Source organism: Pseudorca crassidens, chromosome 10, assembly GCF_039906515.1.
Source record: "Pseudorca crassidens isolate mPseCra1 chromosome 10, mPseCra1.hap1, whole genome shotgun sequence".
Classification (NCBI taxonomy): Eukaryota; Metazoa; Chordata; class Mammalia; order Artiodactyla; family Delphinidae; genus Pseudorca; species Pseudorca crassidens.
Window position 1 is genome coordinate 69,922,841 of NC_090305.1, and position 22,067 is coordinate 69,944,907.

Here is a 22,067-nt window from a genome sequence, read left to right on the forward strand (position 1 = left end):
AGGTCCTAGAAAATGTCGCTTCACACAAAAGACTGTAGGGTTTGATGGTGTATGGGGAAGTATTGAGTGGAGGCTGAAAGCCTTCAGAAAGGAGGCTGTCTTCCCGGGAAAAGCTGCAGTCAGGGCCCCTGTCTGAGTGAGCTGCCCACCTGCCCTGGGGACCTCTCTTTCTGAACGTCCCTTTCAGGCCAGGGTCTAGTGGGCTGTGCAGCAGGGCTGGCCAGGGCTGCTGGGGAGACAGTGAGGCAGAGGAGGCAACCAAGGCAGGTCCGAAGAACTACTCCGCACAGGGTCGTGAAGGTATCCAGGGAATGTGGGGCACAGGGCTTGTCACCACGCCAGCCAGATGAGGGGATGGGCTGACCTAGAGTGTCTTCTATGGGCAAGCCTCCCTGGACCATTGGCTGGGGCAACCTAAGCAGACAGAACTTCTTTAATGACAGAGTCCATAGCCAAAGTGGGGTGACAGACACGGACAGGAAGGTCAGGGAAGGTTTCCGAGAAGGGGAATTCAGCTGAGGAAGAATGACCAGAAGAAGTTGCTGTAAGAAGAACAAGAGGAAGGGTATCGCAGATGGAGGGAATAGCAAGTGCAAAGGCCCTGGGGCTGAAAAGACCTTCAAGTATCTGAGGAGCAAAAATGAGTGCAACATGCCTGGAGAGTGCTGCTCCAGCCTCTCTCGGACAGAAGTGAGTATGTGTACTGCCTTATGGGGCCCCAGGAAATTGGGCTTTTTGGAGTGCCTTTCTATATGCTCTGCCACTGACCACCCAGAACAGGGTCCAACCGAGGGCTCAGGGCAGCTTGGCCAGATGTGAATCAACCCTTACGTGGCCCTTGACTCCCCAGATATGGCTTTAATATCTAATCGTTGACGATAAATTGAACTCACTAAACTGTGGATGCAAAGCTTGCTGGAGCTCTTAACATCAGCAAAGCCAGTAGCTGTGTCTATTTCCACACAGAGAAGATGCAATAAAATATAATTCACCTCTGGAGATAGATTCTGTAGAGCTAGGGCTCTGCCCTCTGGGCCCAGGAGAGAGGGGATCAATTCCTCTTGGTGAGCTCCTATAAATGGGGTTCAAGCTTATTGGAATTATGTGAGTGCTCGGGTGGGAGATCCTAGGGTGCGGGGTGTGCAGAGATTCTCGGCAATGACTATGTACTATAATATAATCTCAGTCAGCAGGAGACAAGGCCCTCCTCTCTCCAGCACATGAGTCATACAGGCCAGGGGCCTGGGTTGGGAGCACTGTCAAGGGATGAGTGGGCCTGACCCGGAAGGTTTTCTTTCTTCTGTTATTCTGATGGTCAGGTGGGTTTTCTCAGAGAGCTAATTCTGCGGAATAAATCCTGCCCACCTGAAGCTGGGAGGGGTGCCTGGAGTAGGCAAAGATGGCAGTAGATGGGAAGAGGTTTGGGAGAAAGACAGGTACCCAGGTTCTGCCCTCCGGAAGGAAGGTGGTCAGAGGTCAGCTGAGTTGCCCAAGGTCATACAAGGTTAGTATAGTAATGGAGCTGTGAACAAAAGAAAGCTCCCTGGAGATGGCCCTAAATTGGGGGCTAGAGGAGGAGGGCATCAGGACTGGAGGGGCCTAGAAGAGCTTGCGGGTTCCAGCTTCAGGGCTTCTGATGTCTCCTCTTCAGAGTACAATTACCTCGAGGGAAAAGTGGTAACTCTTGGGCCTCTGCACTTTCTCCCCTCTGTGTGTGACTTCCTGGACCGGCCAAACCCAGCCCTCCAAGGATGGGAGTGGATCCTGAAGCAGTGAAAATCAACACAGGTGTGGTTCTGACATGGCTTTGAGAGCTGGAATGGATGAATAGATAGAACTTGGGAAGGTCAGAGCTGGAAAGTGCCTTACTGCATTTAACTCCCGTTTTATGAGTAAATAGAGGCTCACAAGCCAGCCTCTCAGCCTAACTGTCTGCCCCCCACATGAAGTCGCCCTATCTGCTAGCTTCCCTGGCCTCAGAGTTCCCTCTCAGGTCTTCGTGGCTCTCACCTGCTGCAGAGCTGTTTTCCATTTTTGCTTGTTCCTAAATATGACTTTATCAGTGACTGTGCCTGGGGCCTCCATGGCTCTTAATTAGGCTTCCTTGAGTTTCCTTTGCAGAGGCCTTTGGGTGAGGGGAGTGTTAGTGCTTCCAGTGCATAGAGAGCCTGGAGGCGTGAAGGGTGGGGCTTTCAGGCCCCATCTCTGCCCTGTGCAGGTCTGCTGGAGCCCAGGGGGCTTCAAGTCTGAGACCTCTGGCTCCTGGCTGGCTGCTGCTGTTCCCCCTTCTGCCTGGACTGGGGCTGCCTGAAGGCTGGACACACACAAAGGATTTCCCGGCTATGCCCTGAGGATGGGGAGGGGCTGCAGCTGTGGAAATGTTGGGAGCCATAGCCCATTTGATCTGGAATCCCCGCTCTCTGGCTGGAGATGTGACTTCTCTCTCCGGCTCCTTCTCTTCTTCTGGGTGAAGACCAGGATGTCGTCACAGAATCAGGGCTGTGGAGGTCATGAGAGGAGAGTCGGGGCTTTGCTTGGTCTTGGGACTCGATGGGACTTCTGGAAGGTCAGAGCTTTGAGGGCACGGCATGGCCCTGGGAGGGGTCTTGCGGCCTCTGTGGGCTGGGGATGCAGGGTGCGGCTGGGGATGGGCGGGGGGGGGGGGGGGCATAAGCGCCCTGCCTAGGGTGGGATAATAAATGCCAGGCTGAGTGCGGACACTGCTCTAGAGACGTCAGGGAGCCATTGGAGACCCTTGGGCTGAAGGGAGGTGACAAGCTGGGAGGTTTGGAGCAGCTTCACCTGGGGGTTGGGAATGATGAAGCAGGAGTGGAGGAACTCATCGGACCCTCTCTCCCAGGCTCAAGTGGCATGGCCTCTGGGCAGGCGCCCCTCTGCAAGGGTGACTGGGACTGTGGCTGGATGCTCAGGGACAGCTCAGGGTGACTCCCATGTAAGTCACCATCAGTTCCTGGATCACACCCACCCTTGTTTAGAGTCTTCTCAACAAGCTCTCCTTGGGACATTCTTAAACGAGTCCCAGGTCAGTTGTCCAGAAAAGCGGAGCAGTTCTCATGCTGCCAGTCCTGTGGGTTGCCCCTGCCCTGGGATTTCCTGTCCTGTGGAAGGAGGAAGAAAAACTCACATTACTGCCACATGGATGCCAGAAACCTCAGTTCATGTAACCCTGGCAGCACTCCCGAGAGGGAGGTGCTCTTCTACCCATTTTCCAGCTGAGACCTCCCTGATGACCCAGGTCTGTTCAGGATCCACAGCCCATGCTAGTCCCATGACCCCAGAGTTCCTCTGCCCCCAGCCCTGTCAGAACTTCCCTGGGGCTTCTACCTTGAGAACCTGCCTCAGCGTGAATGGCATCTACTTTACTACAGGCTCCTTGAGTGATGCTGCTACACAACTTTATTTGGGGACCTTGGCCCCAGCTGGCTACCCCTAGTGGTCTCTCACTGGCAGTGGATGCCAGCCCCATGGGGCTACCATGGCTTCCCCACTGCTCAGGAAGCCGTCAGGATTCTCTCTGTGTCTAGAAAAGAGCTCAGAAAAGTAGGCCATATCCTTGGGGTAGAGGGAGAGGAAAGCCTCCCCTACTGCCCTCTCCCCCAAAGTATCTTCCATAGCTTCCACACTTATCTCCATGGATGTCACGGTCCTAGATCTGGCACTGCCTATTCCAGGTTCTGCAGAAAGTTGAAGATCAGCCCCTCTTTTCCGGTATCGAGAAGGGCTTTTGGTGTCAGGAAACACCTGGAGCTGGAGCTGGCGTCTGGCTGCTGTGCATGATCTTGGACAAGTTTCTTCCTCTCTTTGGAATCTCAATTTCCTTGCTGTAAAACGGCCACAGTGATGCTCACAGGGTTCTCAGGAGGACTCAGAGCCTGCTGCTTCGCGAGTTGAGGTACGCCAACTGAGCTGGAGGGAGTGGTGGGCCCTGGACCATTTATAGTGTGAAGAGGGTAGTAGGAGGTGGAGGGGAGGAGGCATTTGATCTGACACAGAGGGTCGGGGCAGCCAGGAGGCCAGAGGCTCCTATGCCCTGCCACGGCTTTTGCAGTACAGACATTGAAGGTTGTCTGCCACTTATGCAGAAGAGTTTCTAAGAATCAAAAGTTTAGGGTCCAGGGAGCCAGAAGAAAACAGTGTTGGGAGGCCAGCAGCCAGCCTGGAGGAAGGAGAGTACAGGTGGAGGAGGAAGGAGATGGATTCCTTTTCTCCAAAGGCCACACATGCACTCCTGAACATGTCATCCCTCAGACTTTGGGTATTGGGAAGTTAGTCTCCCACCGGCTGCCTCCAGGACCAGTTGACAGGGATGAGAAAGCTTCAGATTTGGTGAGGGCCAAGGGCCACCTCCCAAGCACAAAACAAACCCTCAGGGTACCACCTGGTCCTAGGCCCAAGGACAGAAAGCCTTCAGCCCCCTGTTCCAGCCTCATCCCCTGGCAGTCTTGGTTCATCTGCCCAAGCATAGCTCTATACCTACTCCTGCTTTCCAGGGCTGAGACTCTGAGTCCAGTAGTCAAGGCCTGGCTTGGACCTGATGAATGAATCAGATCAAATACATGCAGTTTTCTCCCAGGCCTGATTTATCCAACCCCTCCAGACCACATCCACATTGCATCTGAGTCCACACCTTGGTTTCCATAAGGAACAGCATTGGGTCTATGATGGGCTTTAAGAACAGACCATAGGTTTGTCAATTGGCCACCATTAGAGTCAAACAAGTAGCTCCTGAAGTTTGATTCTTTGGTATAATTTATATAAAGTAAAATCTTAAATGTAAAATTAGATAATTTTAAACTAATGTATATACCCATGTAACCAGGATCCCAGTCAGGATATAGAACATTTCCATCACCTCAGAAAGTCCCCAGTAACCCCCCATCACAGAATGCTGATCTGATTTCTATCATCATAGGTAAGCTTTGCCTATTCTAGAAGTTCATATAAATGAAATTATACAGTATGGAAGTAGATAGCTTTTTTGTGTCTGGCTTCTTTTGTTTCATTTGCGATTCATCCATGTTTTTGCAGTAACAGCTCTTTCCTTTTTATTGTTCCTTTTTATTGCTGTAGAATATTCTATTTTATGACTATACCACAGTTTGGTGGTTATTTGATTCCAGTTTTTGGCTATTATGAGTAAAATTGCTATGAACATTCATGTACAAGTTTTTGTGTGGACATTATGTTTTCATTTCTTTTGGGTAAATACTTAAGACAAATGGCTAGTTAATACCTAGTGAAATTTCTGGACATACATTAAGTGTACATTTAACTTTTTGAGAAACTGCCAGATTTCACAAGTGGTTGTATCATTTTACATTCCCACCAGCAATTTATGAGACTTCCAGTTACTCCATGTCCTCATCAACATTTGGTATTATCAGTCCTTTTTAGCTTAGCTATTCTGATGTATATGTAGTGTTATTTCATTGTAGTTTTAGTTCACATTTTCCTGATGACTAATGATGTTGGGGACTTTTTCATGTGATTATTGGCCATTGACATATCTGTTCAAGTCTGTACCTTATTTTCAAACATTGGGTTGTTTATCTTTTTTATTATTGACTTGTGGGAGTTCTTTATATATTCTGGATATATATCCATTGACAAAGGATATGAGTTGGGAATGTTTTCTCCTACACTATGGCTGACCTACTCATTGTCTTATGACTTTTGATGAGCAGTTTTAAATTTTTTTGAAATTCAATTTATCATTGTTTGCTTTTATGATTAGTGTTTTCTATGTCTTCTTTAAGAAATTTTTACTTATCCCAAAGTTGCAAAGATATTCTTCAATTTTTTTTCCTCTCCTAGAATCTGTATAATTTTAGCTTTTACATTTGGGCCCATGAGCCATCTGTAATTGATTTCTGAATATGGTGAGAGCTCAGGATTGAGATTTATATTTTTCCATATGGATATCTAGACAGCAGCATTCTTGAAGAAAAATAAATATTTCTTACTATGGCACTCTTAGAAAAAAACACTTGCTTGTGTATAGTTCTGGACTCTGTTCTCTTTCATTGATTGTCTATATATTTGCCAATACCATACTGTCCTGATTACGTTCAATCCATCAACATGGCATATCTTCCTATTTATTTAGGTCTTCTTTAATTTTTCTTAGCAATATTTTATAGTCTTGCACATCTAACTTTATATTAATTTACATTAATTAATTAATTTACATTAATTTCTACCTAGTATTTTTAGTTTTTGGATTCTGTTGTAAGTAGAATTAAAAAATATTTAATTTTCCAATAGTTTATTACTATTTTATGAATAGTTTACAAAAATACAATTGATTTTTATATATTAATCTGTATTCTATGACAATGCTAAATTTTCTCATTAGCTCTAGTAGTTTTCTACATTCACAATAATGTTACCTGTGAATAACGAGCGCTTTACTTTTTTCTTTCCAATCTTTATGCCTTTATTTTTCTTGCCTGTGCACTGGCTGGGACTTCTAATACAATGTAGAATAGCAGTGGTGAGAGCAGAGAAAGACAGAGTAAGTAGCTGAGGCTTTGTTTCTTGGAAGGCCATTCTATTGACTGCAGGGATGCCATGCTGTGACTTACATTTAAAAAAAAATTCCTCTGGCTGCCTGGGAAGAATTGTAAGAGCAAAAGGGGAAGCAGGGAGATCAACAAGGAGGCTGCAGAATTCCACGTGAGAGAGAGGGGTGGTTTAACCTGCAATGATGGGAGATCTGGGATGTATTTGGAGTTAGAGCTACAGAATTCACTGTGGAATGGATGTGGGGGAAGGAGAGGAGAACCAAAGATGATGCTGGAGTGTTGCCTTGAGCTGCTGCAGGGATGGAGACGCTGTCTTTTTTTTTTTTTTTTTTTTGGTTGCGGCGGGTCTTAGTTGCGGCAGGCGGGCTCCTTAGTTGTGGCAGGCATACTCCTTTAGTTGCAGCTCTAGGGCTCCTTAGTTGCGGCTCGCCAGCTCCTTAGTTGCAGCACATGGGCTCCTTAGTTGTGGCATGTGAACTCTTGGTTATGGCATGCATGCGGGATCTAGTTCCCTGACCAGGGATTGAACCCGGGCCCCCTGCATTGAGAGTGTGGAGTCTTAACCACTGTGCCACCAGGGCAGTTCCAGAGATGCTGTCTTTTGAGATGAGGAAATTGAGGGTGAGGGTGAAGCTTTGGCCACTTTCATTTCAGGATATTATTAGACACTCAAGGTCTCAGGAGGGCAGCTGGAATGATGGAACTTGAGGTACAGCTTTTGGGTAACATCATGATTTAGATGGAATCTAAAGCCACAAGACCAGATAAGAGAGGAGAGAATGTGGAGAAGGATGAAAAGGAGACTTAATTCTGGGGTAGAGATTGGGGAGGCATGAAGGAGCCAGGAGAGTAGACTGAGCGGGAACAGTGAGGTAGGAGGAAAACCAAAAGAGTACAGTTTTTTTGAAGTTTCTTGGAGCAAGTGTTCCAAGAAAGAGGTAGTCACTGTATTGGATGCTGCTGAGCAGGAAAAATAGGACAAAGACAGAGAAATAACCATGAGACAGTCTGTCGCAAACATCCTTGGTGGAACCGCCCTTCGCTTCCTGCCCGGAGGTTTGCGAGAGGAGCATGTTTCTTTCCAATACATACCAATACGTCATTTAAAAAGAAAAAAAATCTTTGGTGACCTCAACATAGGCATTGCTGCGGAGTAATAGGGCTGAAAGCCCAACAGGAGAGGTGGGAGATGTAGATATGGAAGTAGAGGCAGTGAGCACAGAGAAGGGGAGTGGCAGCCTTTCTCCATGCACCCAGTGAGGAGCCTTGAGGACTCTAGGCATCTGCTGAGGGACCAAAGCCCTCACTGGCCACGTGGAAAGAGAAAAGTGGGCCATGTGCTCTGGAAGTTACGGCCTGGGCCAGCCAGGGTAGATGAGTAGATGAGACAGGCTGGGGAGAGTGGAGAGGATGAAGCAGGCACAGGAATCCATGCCCAGTGCTGTCACTGGCTCTCTATCACGAGTTCAGCTTCGAGAAATCCTCCATGTTCATCACCAAAAAGGATGAGCTCAAAGGAGGGTGGGAGGGTAGACTCGAGAGTGCTGCCCAGCTCCATGTCCTGCCTATGTGTATTATTTTCCTGAGAAAGCTGCACTCTTTATACAGGTCAGTTTGTCATAAAAGCAACACATATGCACTGAGAAATTGCAGAAAAGAGGGAAAAGTTAACTTCTTGGTATATTTTACTCTGGTTTGTTTCTATATGCAATTGTTCTTACATAATTATAACCATGCTGTGAACAGAGTTTTGGGCCTGATTATTTTTCACCGAATGTTACATAATAGACATTTTCCATGTTGATATATAGCTTTCGTTGTTGTTATTGGTTGCATAAAATTATATGCGCTAATGCCCCATGTTCAATTAGTTCATCCCCTACTGGTGGTCATTTGGGTTACTTCCAATATTTAGAGACAGTATTGCATTGTATATCTATGTGTGTGGAGCTTTCCCTGGATCCATTTTTCACAGAACTAACATTATTGGAGTTTGTGATACCCACTTGCCATATTGCTGGTCGGGGGTTAGCTAGACCCACCCCGCTGAGAAACACTACATGAGGCAGGCTACTCTCATATTCCTAACTGCCTACACCCTGTCATTTAAAATTTTTCTTTTTATTTGTTGGGCCAAAAAAGGGGTCTCATTGTAGCTTCAAGCTGTCTTTCTTGATGATTAGAGAAGATGCTCATTTTCCTATACGTTCACTTACTGGCTCTATTTCCCCTCACAGGAGGGAGCAGATCCTATCAATGGATCCACGCTTGTACTTTACAAGGTGGGCTCTCTGAATGGCTCTCCAGGCCCTGCCAGAGCCATCCCTACCCACTGCAGCAATCCTTAGTGTCTTCCTGGACTGTCCCTCCTCCCCCCACCGCCCCAACCAGTTTTCACAGTTACATTCTTCCTCCTGAGGGTCTTACATAGTTCCTGCTGCCCAGTTTTCACTGCCACTCCCCAGGCCAGACCCACATCCCCACATCAGGAACCATGGAATAATCATAGCAGCTTCTCAGCCTGCTGCACAAATTCTCCTCTAAGCCATCATCAGTTTTGCCCCTGGCCACTTGCCCTGGACCTGGCAGAGCCTTTGGGAAACATATCTTGACCAACTGACCAATCTTGTCTCTACTGACTGCTAGGAATTCTGTCATCTGCTTCCACCCACCTGCCACCTCCCCCAAGGAAATCTCAGGCTCTAGTCACACTGGCCTTGTTACTGCTTTCTACATGTCTTTGCTTCTCCTTTGCTCTGTGCCTTGGTAGGTGAAACCTCCATGAAGAGTGCCCCCCTTGGGGCTTCCCTGGTGGCGCAGTGGTTGAGAATCTGCCTGCCAATGCAGGGACACGGGTTCAATCCCTGGTCCGGGAAGATCCCACATGCCGCGGAGCAACTAAGCCCGTTTGCCACAACTATGGAGCCTGCACTCTAGAGCTCATGAGCCACAACTACTGAGCCCGCGTGCTGCAACTACTGAAGCCCGCGTGCCTAGAGCCCGTGCTCTGCAACAAGAGAAGCACCGCAATGAGAAGCCCAGGCACCGCAATGAAGAGTAGCCCACGCTCACCGCAACTAGAGAAAGCCCGCACGCAGCAACAAAGACCCAACTCAGCCAAAAATAAATAAATAAAATAAGTAAATTTATTAAAAAAAAAAAAGAGTGCCCCCCCTTTACTCCTGAGCCGTGTTCAATCAGACTCATCCTCTGTGATCTTGCCTCCTTAGCTGAGCCTTCCTGGATTTTTCTGGTCTACTTGGCCCCCCTGCCTCTGAATGTCTGTAGCATTTATAGTCTACAGGGGCTCTTTCAGAGGGTCCTCAATAAGTAGTCCCTTGTCCCCCACCCAGCTTCTGAAGAACTCGAAAAATAAAAACCCAGATGGAGGCCAAAGTATCACCTTCTTCACTGATGAAAGCTGGGGGGAGGAAGCAGCTTAGTGTGAGGACAAATGGGCCTGTGAACTGAGCCCAGAACTAGGCTGACCTCTTTCCTGTTCCCCAGTCTCACTTGCCCTGGGTGAGTGAGGACTGGGGTATCACAGCCAGTGGGGACCCACACATGGAAGGAAGTGAGAAATCCACCCCTCCCCCATAGTCCATTCCCAGGGAGAAGTGCTAAATCTTGTCTTGAATTATTTTCTAGACACTTTCAGTGGATTTTGTTGCTTCAACTGCATGAGCTCCTCTATGCTAAGGTATGCATAACTTCTTATCCTTGCGGCGCCTTCAAGTGGGTGAAGAGGACTTGCTTTTAGCAAACCCCTCCTCCTCCCTTTACACACACCCCAGCAAAGTTTGAAATTCATTCTGAGGACCTCATTTCTCTATCAAAGCTGGCCTGAGTCGATGGAGACCCTATGGGAGTCGGCAGGGATGTAACCACTGTCATTCACTCAGGCCTCGGTCAAGAGAGTAACAGGCCCTTTCCTGAGGGCAGGCTTCCATGGAGGTGCAGGGCATGGAAGTGCAATTACTCTTGGTGGAATGAGTAGAGAGCCAAACAAGTAGTTGGGATGGCTCAGACATGATTTGCTTAACTCACAATTGTGCTAAGAGTCTCCTTTGGACGTTTACTGGACTGATTGATGAGTGATCAGATTGTCCAAGGTCTGGGGGTTTAATTATTTTCACCTGGGCAGGGGATTCCATGGACATAGTCAGGTTACAAACCATGGCTCCATTGGCTACTGCTTTCTAGAAGAATTTGAGCCCTCACACAATTTGGAGCCCACCTGGTGATGCTTGGATTCCAGAAATGTGGGTGCACACACATCACTGCACCATGTAGAGTTAGAAAAAAACTTCTCTAAAAATAACCACCGAGGAATATTTAATTTGATAGCAAAACTGTGACTAATGCATGAAACAGAGAGAGTCTGTGTGACAAGACACAGTACAATAATGGGGAGGGATTCATGTTTGACCTTTAAACCAGTGCAAAATCAAACATACCTCAGCCTTGGCAGCTTAGGCTCTAGGGAAACTGGCTATGAGCAGGGGGTATGATGGTCATGGAGAACTGATGGGATATGCGGTTCTCAAGTGTGTTGCATTATGGAAATAGCTCAGGGAAATCAATACCTTTTGGTGTTAAATAGAGAGAAGGGGCTGGGGCTGAGCCAAGTGCTGGCTGGTGAGAGGCGGATGCAGGAGGCCAGCCCAGCTGGATGGAATCAGCTCTTACAGGCTGGCTTGGAGAAGAAGTAGGTTCTGCAAATGCAAGGAGACCCAGCGTTTCCGGGAAGCAATCTGAGCTGATGGGGTAGGAGCAAGGTTCCAGTGTTGAGTGAACAATTACCCTCTGGTAGGCTCTGTGTTGAAAGTTTCCCACGGATTATCCTCATAAGCGTCCCTGATATAGAAACTGTTATTATTCCCACTTGACAGAGGAGGAAACTGGGGTCACCTAGCTGGGAAGTGTCTGGAGCCGGATGTGAACCCAGGGCCTTTAAACTCTATTTGCTGTTGCTTGGTCACTTACAACTTGAAAAAGCTCAAGGGCTGGCAGCAGCCTCGAGTGACAGGTAAGGGCTGGGGTTGGGCCAGGCTTAGTGTGGGTTGTGGTTTTGTCAGGGGCCACCTGGCAGGTTTCCGGGTCCGAGTCAATTCCATGGTCGTTCCATAATTCATGACTGCATATGATAAATTCTTATCCATCACCTTCAGTGCTAATTGGAGAACAAAATAGTCTCCATCTCTTACAGTTGTTCATCTTCAGTGGCAACACGGTGAGTATTGGTGCTGCTGCTTCCTGGGTCAGGATCTTGCACGTTCTGAGTGCTCATTCAAGGTGTGCTCTCAGGAGAGAGTTCTTTAGAGGGTTTTTGTTTTTGTTTTTGTGTCCTCTTCTAAATGTTCCTCAAGAAAGAGATTAGAAGTGGTCCCTGATCAGATTCAGGGCTAGTTCTTCTTGGAATGTTTGGTGATATTCTTTCCCTAGACCCTCAGCATAGGCAGGGCAGTGGGGGACAAGCAAACTGTTGAGGTTGCAGTTGAAGCTGTGGGGCCCCTCCTAGACTCTGGGGAGGGGCTCTGTAGGAGGTAAGTTACTCTTCCCCTTTGAGCCTGGGAGATGAGAGCTGAGCCTCTGCTTAGGTGTGCCACCTTGAGAATTAAGGAAGGATTGGCTCAAAGAGGAGAGGGAAGCCTGGAGTGGTCCTGGGTGGGGAGTGGTTCTGCACATCCTCTGTCGGGTACTCAGAGGATTGGGAATACACAGTGGTGCCTCTGAGCCCAGCACTCAAGGTGGTGGGCCTTTGCCTGGGTTTTCCCCCCAATAAGCCCAGGATCTCCTTGAGGGATCTTACATCTTTCATCTCTGCTTCTGACCCAAGGCCTGGCAATGGTTGGTACCCCAATGTCATGGGACCCAGCAGGGTCCCAAGGCCTGGCCCTGCCTCTCACTCTAGCCACATCTCTCCCCACTCTCCACTTACTTGCTTGCTCACTCATCACATCCTGGTCACACTGGCCTTTCCATTCTTCAGAGACATCGAACTCCTTCCTCACCTGACCTACCTCCCCAAATGCTGCTCCCTCTGCCTAGAGCACATTCTCTCCTACTTTACTTGGCTGATTCGTCTGAATTGTCAGGTTCCAGTTTAAACATCATTTCCTCCGGGAAGTCTTCCCTGACTTATCAAGCCAGGTCAGTTTCCTTGGTGGATGCTCCCTTTGTAAGTGTACTCTTCTGTCCTAGTACTTATGTCTCTAATTAGAGATTCGCTTGTGCGATAATTGGTTCAGTGTTTTTTCCCCCAACTAGACGGTCAAACTCTGTGACGGGGAAAGACTGAACATCTTCTGCTCTGGACCTGTTCCATAATAGGTGCTCAATAAATATTTGGTGGATGAATGATTAAAATTTCCCATACTTCAAGGTGAAACGTATGAGGAGCTGATGGGAACAAAGTCTGAGTTCCCTTTCTAGCCCCAGCCCCACAGCAGTTCAGAGATGGGGTAGGTGGTGCTACACCAAACAAACAGGCTTTGTTTTGCGCTTAACTCAAGCAAAATGGTAAAGGCATTGCAGTTGGTTGCTTTTTAAATGTAGAGAAATTACCTCTGTCCTGATTTGCAATATCTGTGCTATTGTGGGCTGTTTTTCTCTTTTGGGTCTATTTGTATTGGAGCAATAATTTCACCCTTTGGCTACACAGAAGTCCAATTAATATTACAAGTACGGTCCCATAACATTCACTTCTTGACATTAGAACGTTTTGTTGCTAATTACTCCCCAAGTTTTAAATTTCAAGTCCTCCTTGGTGACTTAGTGCAGAAATTCAAGAGCACAGTTATTTCCCCACAAAGGGAAAGGTGAACTAAGTGATGCCAAGCTTCTATCAACTTGCTTCTCCTCCTGGGGGTATCTTGTTTTTGATTCTATCTCCTTTTACTTTCCTTGCCAGAAACAAACAACAAACAAACAAAAACCATATTGGAACAAAGATTTATATTTCTGGAAAAAACACTTATTCACTAATGCATTCATTCAAGCAATATTTACCTACTGTGTGTCAGATCCTGTGTGTAAGGCACTGAGGAAGTCAAAAAAAAAAGCCTGTTTTCAGGTAGCTCACAGTCTTGAGTGGGCGGGAAGAAGGTGCTGAGGAGCCTGTGACATATCCGGAGGTGCTTCCTATGGTGGGGCTCGATAGCTACAGCCCGTCCGGAAGTGCCATGTCAGTCTCCAGAGGTTGAAATCAGGGAAGCTTTGGTCACTTCTCATTTGAAAGACCCTGGCTAACTGCAAGGAATCTGCATTTTAATAATATTTTGAATGGGTTGGTAAAATAGGAACAGATGGTTAAAGTTTGTCTTTTAGGGAAAATAATGAAACATTGCATTGCCTAATCTGTCTCTTTTTCACACTCTTCCCTATCCCCTCCCCACTGCAAAGATATTCAGATGTAACACGATTTAAAGGAAAATACTAATAATATCTTAGTCACTTAGGTCTCTTCACCTGAAAGGACCCTAACTTTGTCGGCCATCTCTGTGTTAACCTATTCTGTTAGCCCTTTATTCCAGTGTTACCTCCTGAGAGAAGGTTTCCTAAAAAGTGTTGGTTTGGGGGAACATAAGAGGTGGCATGAAGTGAGGCTAGCTTGGGTGTCTTTCTGCCATGAAGGAAACCAGCTCTGTAGATGCTTTATTAACCAGAGCAGACCCATTCCTAGATGAACCCAGCAGGGAAGAGCTGGATAACATGTGTTCTGAGCCTCCTATCCACCTGTCCCTGTGCTACAGAAGGGCGTAAGCTCTAGATGCAGCACCTCTTGATGAAGAGAAAGCAGAATGTCACTACTATCACCTGCATGTCACTTGGACTTGCCTCAATACCCACTGCATTTCTCTGAAGTTTTTCCATCATTCTGCTTGGACAGAGCACCAGATGAGATCAACTGATGTGAGAGGGAAGTGAGTGCTCTTCTGGCACCATGGCCAAAAGCTCTTGGGAGAATGAGCATCACGTACCACTTGCCTACTGCTTGCTGACCTCAGTCATGAGAGCCCCCATCCTGGATAAACATCATCTTTGTGGCCACACATTGTTTTATGAGCTGAGTCATCAGACTGGCTGACTCCTTAAATGCTGCTGTCTGATTCTCCAGGCAGGAGAAAACGAGGAGAGAAGATATGAAGCGTAGCTCATTGAGCTTTGTAGAGGGCCAGTCTCAATTGCCAAAGGTGATGGGGGAGTCATCATTATGGAGTTTGCTTATGTTAAAAAATGGTTGATTAACTTAAGTTCCATTTAGGAGAAAAAGATGATGCTGTCCACATTTCTTGTATGTTACTACAAAATCTGTTTGGTTACGGGCTAATTTTGATAGCCACCAGTCTTAAACAATATCCTGCTGAAAACTTGATTCCTTCACTCGTTTATTACAAGGCAATTTATTATCTGTGGTAATAAGTTCAACCTAAAAGCAATAGTGACATGTTAAGTCAAACTGTTTGCAGACTTCTCTATTTCTTAGGTAAATTACTCCACTATGTTTATCTTTTATATAGCTACTCAGCAACATGTCTCAATGAACTTTTAATTAAAGCCAATGTGCCTATATCAAAGAAATTTACCCTGATTAACTCAAGTTTCTGAATTTGGAGATTTGTGACTTCCTGAAGTAAATTCTCAGTTCTCTTTTCCATCCTATTTCATTATGGTCTCAGAAAGCATACAGGCAGATCATTCACCCAATAGTATATGCTGAATTCCTGTTAGGTGGCAGGCACTATGTTAGTCTCCGTGTGGGGTAAAAATAAGTGAAGAGCGATCTTTACTACTGAAGAAGGAAACAAATGTTTGTCGATGTGCAAGGTGGACATATTTGATCTCTTGGAGGAGGATGGGGTGAGTAAGTGCTATAGGAAAAGCCCTCATGGGAAAGCAAAATCCCCTTCAGCCAGAGGCAGTTGGGGAAGCTTTTCTGGGGAAAGCAGCCCTTGGATGGTGAGGAGGATCGATGAGTTTCAAGAGAGGAGAGTACAAGGGCTGAGGGATACTGTATGCAAAGGCCTAGCAAGAGTCAGGGAATAGCATATGCTTGTGTCTGGAGCTAGGATGGCCCTGGGGACTCTGGGAGAGCAGTTTCCTGGAAGTGACAGGGTCAGAAACCAGACCTTAGGGGACTGAGAGCCAAATAAATTGTGCTGAAATGAAGGGGTCTGGGGACTTCCCTGGTGGTCCAGTGGTTAAGAATTCACCTTCTAATGCAGGGGACGTGGGTTCAATCCCTGGTCAGGGAACTAAGATCCCACATGCCTGGGGCAACTAAGCCCATGTGCCGCAACTACTGAGCCTGCATGCTCTAGAGCCCACATGCCACACCTAGAGAGAAGCCAGTGCGCTGCAACTAGAGAAGCCCGCGTGCCACACAAAAGATCCCACATGCCTCAACAAAGATCCCGTGTGCTGCAACTGAGACCTAATGCAGCCCAAATAAAAGGAAAAAAAAAAAAAGAAAGAAAAAAGAAATAAAGGGGTCTGGAGTGGATAATTCTCCTTTGGAGTCAGATAGAGAAAGGAGGGAGAGAGAGGGAATAGGGGATGAGAGTACCAACGGGGCAGGTGTACCTGGGACCACAGAAAGATCCTGTGGAGCAGAACAGGGTAAAAATGGGGGACAGGGAGCAACAATGGTGCAGGGGGTTCCTGGGGATACTGAGTGCCACAGGGGTGGTGGTGAGAACACATGGAAGAGTGGGTGGAAAGGAAGGGAGGGCAGGGCACTGAGGGTCCTGATTTTCAGGGGCAAGCTGGAAGTCAGTTCACATGCTGGGAGGGGTGTGTTTGTGTGGGGTGAGGGTAGATTGAGAGCCTTCTTCATCGAGTGGACTGAGAGCCTGAGGAAGGGCTCAGAGCAGATGCTGTGGGTATAGGAGAGCAGGTGCATAGTCCTTCTGAAGGCCAGCAACGTGTGCTTTGCCCTTTTGCTTCAACTCAAGACAACTTTCTAAATTTAGTGCAAACAGCAAGACTGCAGGAGTCTGGGACTTATCATGCTCTCTCCTTCTCACCTTGGCACCCTTTCTTCTCCCTTTGCCAGTTGGGATTAAAGCCCGCCCACCCCTAAGCTGAAGTGTGCAGTCATGGATTGGGATAGTCTTTGTATGGGGAAGCCATCATCTAAGATGGATTCACACAAGGAATAAGAGAGTAAACTTTGGGAAAACTAGTTCTTAGGCTCTGAGATTGTCATCACATATATCAGTCAATGGAGTGGAACTAGAAGACAAAATAAGAGCTTTTAAAAGCTTGTTCACAGAAGAACGGATAAGTGACCTGGAAGATAAAATAGTGGAAATAACTACTGCAGAGCAGAATAAAGAAAAAAGAATGAAAAGAATTGAGGACAGTCTCAGAGACCTCTGGGACAGCATTAAATGCACCAACATTCGAATTATAGGGATCCCAGAAGAAGAAGAGAAAAAGAAAGGGACTGAGAAAATATTTGAAGAGATTATAGTTGAAAACTTCCCTAATATGGGAAAGGAAATAGTTAATCAAGTCCAGGAAGCACAGAGAGTCCCATACAGGATAAATCCAAGGAGAACACGCCAAGACACATCTTAATCAAACTATCAAAAATTAAATACAAAGAAAAAATATTAAAAGCATCAAGGGAAAAACAACAAGTAACACACAAGGGAATCCCCATAATGTTAACAGCTGATCTTTCAGCAGAAACTCTGCAAGCCAGAAGGGACTGGCAGGACATATTTAAAGTGATGAAGGAGAAAAACCTACAATCAAGATTACTCTGCACAGCAAGGATCTCATTCAGATTTGATGGAGAAATTAAAACCTTTACAGACAAGCAAAAGCTAAGAGAATTCAGCACCACCAAACCAGCTTTACAACAAATGCTAAAGGAACTTCTCTAGACAGGAAACACAGAAGGAAAAGACCTACAATAACAAGCCCAAAACAATTAAGAAAATGGTAATAGGAACATACATATCAATAATTACCTTAAATGTAAATGGATTAAATGCTCCCACCAAAAGACATAGACTGGCTGAATGGATACAAAAACAAGACCCATATATATGCTGTCTACAAGAGACCTACTTCAGACCTAGGGACACGTACAGACTGAAAGTGAGGGGGTGGAAAAAGATATTCCATGCAAATGGAAATCAAAGAAATCTGGAGTAGTAATTCTCATATCAGACAAAACAGACTTTAAAATAAATACTATTACAAGAGACAAAGAAGGACACTACATAATGATCAACGGATCGATCCAAGAAGAAGATACAACAATTGTAAATATTTATGTACCCAACATAGGAGCACCTCAATACATAAGGCAAATGCTAACAGCCATAAAAGGGGAAATCAAGAGTAAAACAATCATAGTAGGGGACTTTAACACCCCACTTCCACCAATGGACAGATCATACAAAATGAAAATAAATAAGGAAACACAAGCTTTAAATGATACATTAAACAAGATGGACTTAATTGATATTTATAGGACATTCCACCCAAAAACAACAGAATACACATTCTTTTCAAGTGCTCATGGAACATTCTCCAGGATAGATCATATCTTGGGTCACAAATCAAGCCTTGGTAAATTTAAGAAAATTGAAATTGTATCTTTTCCGACCACAATGCTATGAGACTAGATATCAATTACAGGAAAAAAATCTGTAAAAAATACAAACACATGGAGGCTAAACAATACACTACTTAATAACCAAGAGATCACTGAAGAAATCAAAGAGGAAATCAAAAAGTACCTAGAAACGAATGACAATGAAAACACGATGACCCAAAACCTATGGGATGCAGCAAAAGCAGTTCTAAGAGGGAAGTTTATAGCAATACAATCCTACCTCAGGAAACAAGAAAAATCTCAAATAAACAACCTAACCTTACACCTAAAGCAATTAGAGAAAGAAGAACAAAAAAACCCCCAAGGTTAGCAGAAGTAAAGAAATCATAAAGATAATACCAGAAATAAATGAAAAAGAAATGAAGGAAACAATAGCAAAGATCAATAAAACTAAAAGCTGGTTCTTTGAGAAGGTAAACAGAATTGATAAACCATTAGCCAGACTCATCAAGAAAAAAAGGGAGAAGACTACAATTAATAGAATTCGAAATGAAAAAGGAGAAGTAACCACTGACACTGCAGAAATACAAAGGATCATGAGAGATTACAACAAGCAACTCTATGTCAATAAAATGGACAACCTGGAAGAAATGGACAAATTCTTAGAAATGCACAACCTTCTGAGACTGAACCAGGAAGAAATAGAAAATATGAAGAGACCAATCACAAGCACTGAAATTGAAACTGTGATTAAAAATCTTCCAATAGGGCTTCCCTGATGGCGCAGTGGTTGAGAGTCCGCCTGCCGAGGCAGGGGACACGGGTTTGTCCCCCGGTCCGGGAGGATCCCACGTGCCGTGGAGCAGCTGGGCCCGTGAGCCATGGCCGCTGGGCCTGCGCATCCGGAGCCTGTGCTCCGCAACGGGAGAGACCACAACAGTGAGAGGCCCTTGTACCGCAAAAAAAAAAAAAAAAAAAAATCCAACAAACAAACGCCCAGGACCAGATGGCTTCACAGGCGAATTCTATCAAACATTTAGAGAAGAGCTAACACCTATCCTTCTCAAACTCTTCCAAAATATAGCAGAGGGAGGAAAACTCCCAAACTCATTCTATGAGGCCACCATCACCCTGATACCAAAAACAGACAAAGGTGTCACAGAGAAAGAAAACTACAGGCCAATACCACTGGTGAACATAGATGCAAAAATCCTCAACAAAATACTAGCAAACAGAATCCAACAGCACATTAAAAGGATCATACACCATGATCAAGTGGGGTTTATCCCAGGAATGCAAGGATTCTTAAATATATGCAAATCAATCAATGTAATACACCATACTAACAAATTGAAGGAGAAAACTATATGATCATCTCAATAGAGGCAGAGAAAGCTTTCAACAAAATTCAACACCCATTTATGATAAAACCCCCCCAGAAAGTAGGCATAGAGGGAACTTTCCTCAACATAATATGGCCATATATGACAAACCCACAGCCAACATCGTCCTCAATGGTGAAAACCTGAAACCATTTCCACTAAGATCAGGAAAAAGACAAGGTTGCCCACTCTCACCACTATTATTCAACATAGTTTTGGAATTTTTAGCCACAGCAATCAGAGAAGAAAAAGAAATAAAAGGAATCCAAATCAGAAAAGAAGAAGTAAAACTGTCACTGTTTGCAGATGACATGATACTATACATAGAGACTCCTAAAGGTGCCACCAGAAAACTACTAGAGCTAATCAATGAATTTGGTAAAGTAGCAGGATACAAAATTAATGCATAGAAATCTCTAGCATTCTTATACACTAATGATGAAAAATCTGAAAGTGAAATTAAGAAAACACTCCCATTTACCATTTCAACAAAAAGAATAAAATATCTAGGAATAAACCTACCTAAGGAGACAAAAGACCTGTATGGAGAAAATTATAAGACACTGATGAAAGAAATTAAAGATGATACAAACAGATGGAGAGATATACCATGTTCTTGGATTCGAAGAATCAACATTGTTAAAATGATTCTCCTACCCAAAGCAATCTACAGATTCAATGCAATCCCTATCAAACTACCACTGGCATTTTGCACAGAACTAGAACAAAAAATTTCACAATTTGTATGTAAACACAAAAGACCCCAAATAGCCAAAGCAATCTTGAGAAAGGAAAACGGAGCTAGAGGAATCAGACTTCCTGACTTCAGACTATACCACAAAGCTACAGTAATCAAGACAGTATGGTACTGGCACAAAAACAGAAATATAGATCAATGGAACAGGATAGAAAGCCCAGAGGTAAACCCACGCACATATGGTCACCTTATCTTTGATAAAGGAGGCAAGAATATACAGTGGAGAAAAGACAGCCTCTTCAATAAGTGGTGCTGGGAAATCTGGACAGGTACATGTAAAAGTATGAAATTAGAACACTCCCTAACACCATACTCAAAAATAAAATGGATTAAAGACCTAAATGTAAGGCCAGACACTATCAAACCCTTAGAGGAAAACATAGGCAGAACACTCTATGACATAAATCACAGCCAGATCTTTTTTGACCCACCTCCTAGAGAAATGGAAATAAAACCAAAAATAAACAAATGGGACCTAATGAAACTTCAAAGCTTTTGCACAGCAATGGAAACCATAAACAAGACCAAAAGACAACCCTCAGAATGGGAGAAAATATTTGCAAACGAAGCAACTGACAAAGGATTAATCTCCAAAATATACAAGCATCTTATGCAGCTCAATATCAAAAAAAACAACAACCCAATCCAAAAATGGGCAGAAGACCTAAATAGACATTTCTCCAAAGAAGACATACAGATGGCCAAAAAGCACATGAAAAGCTGCTCAACATCACTAATTATTAGAGAAATACAAATAAAAACTACATTGAGATATCATCTCACACCAGTCAGAATGGCCATTATCAAAAAATCTACAGACTAAATGCTGGAGAGGGTGTGGAGAAAAGGGAACCCTCTTGCACTGTTGGTGGGAATGTAAATTGATGCAGCTACTACGGATAACAGTATGGAGGTTCCTTAAAAACTACAAATAGAACTACCATACGACCCAGCAATCCCACTACTGGGCATATACCCTGAGAAAACCATAATTCAAAAAGAGTCATGTACCACAATGTTCATTGCAGCTCTATTTACAATAGTCAGGACATGGAAACAATGTAAGTGTCCATCAACAGATGAATGGATAAAGAAGATGTGGCACATATATACAATGGAATATTACTCAGCCATAAAAAGAAACGAAATTGAGTTATGTGTAGTGAGGTGGATGGACCTAGAGTCTGTCATACAGAGTGAAGTCAGAAAGAGAAAAACAAACACCCTATGCTAACACACACACATATATATATGTAGAATCTAAGGGGAAAAAAATGATCATGAAGAACCTAGGGGCAAAACGGGAATAAAGACACAGACCTCCTAGCGAATGGACTTGAGGATATGGGGAGGGGGAAGTGTAAGCTGTGACAAAGTGAGAGAGTGGCATGGACATTATACACTACCAAACGTAAAATAGATAGGTAGTGGGAAGCAGCCACATAGCACAGGGAGATCAGCTCGGTGCTTTGTGACCACCTAGAGGGGTGGGATGGGGGGTGGAAGGGAGGGAGACGCAAGAGGGAAGAGGTATGGGAACATATGTATATGTATAACTGATTCACTTTGTTACAAAGCAGAAACTCACACACCATTGTAAAGCAGTTATACTCCAATAAAGATGTTAAAAAAATCAATTTCCTTTAAAAAAAAAGGTTGTTTAGAAGGTCTGTTTAACTTGGCGTCTCTTGCTGGATAGCTCCTTGGATAAAACTTTGTGGGAATGTGGCTTCATTCCGCGGTAAACATTCCATGGTGGCCATTGGTCAGGGGTCTATCTTCCTGGAATAGTCAGCTACATAAATAAG

The 22,067-nt window shown here is 44.9% G+C and overlaps 1 long non-coding RNA gene across 1 annotated transcript; it reads left to right on the plus strand.

Annotated features, from left to right (window-relative positions):
• The first annotated feature begins 2,671 nt into the window (after positions 1-2,671).
• LOC137232487 (uncharacterized) lies at positions 2,672-5,186 on the plus strand. Its single transcript, XR_010947035.1, has 2 exons — positions 2,672-2,953; positions 3,693-5,186. It is a non-coding gene; the product is annotated as an uncharacterized lncRNA (long non-coding RNA).
• Positions 5,187-22,067: the final 16,881 nt, after the last annotated feature.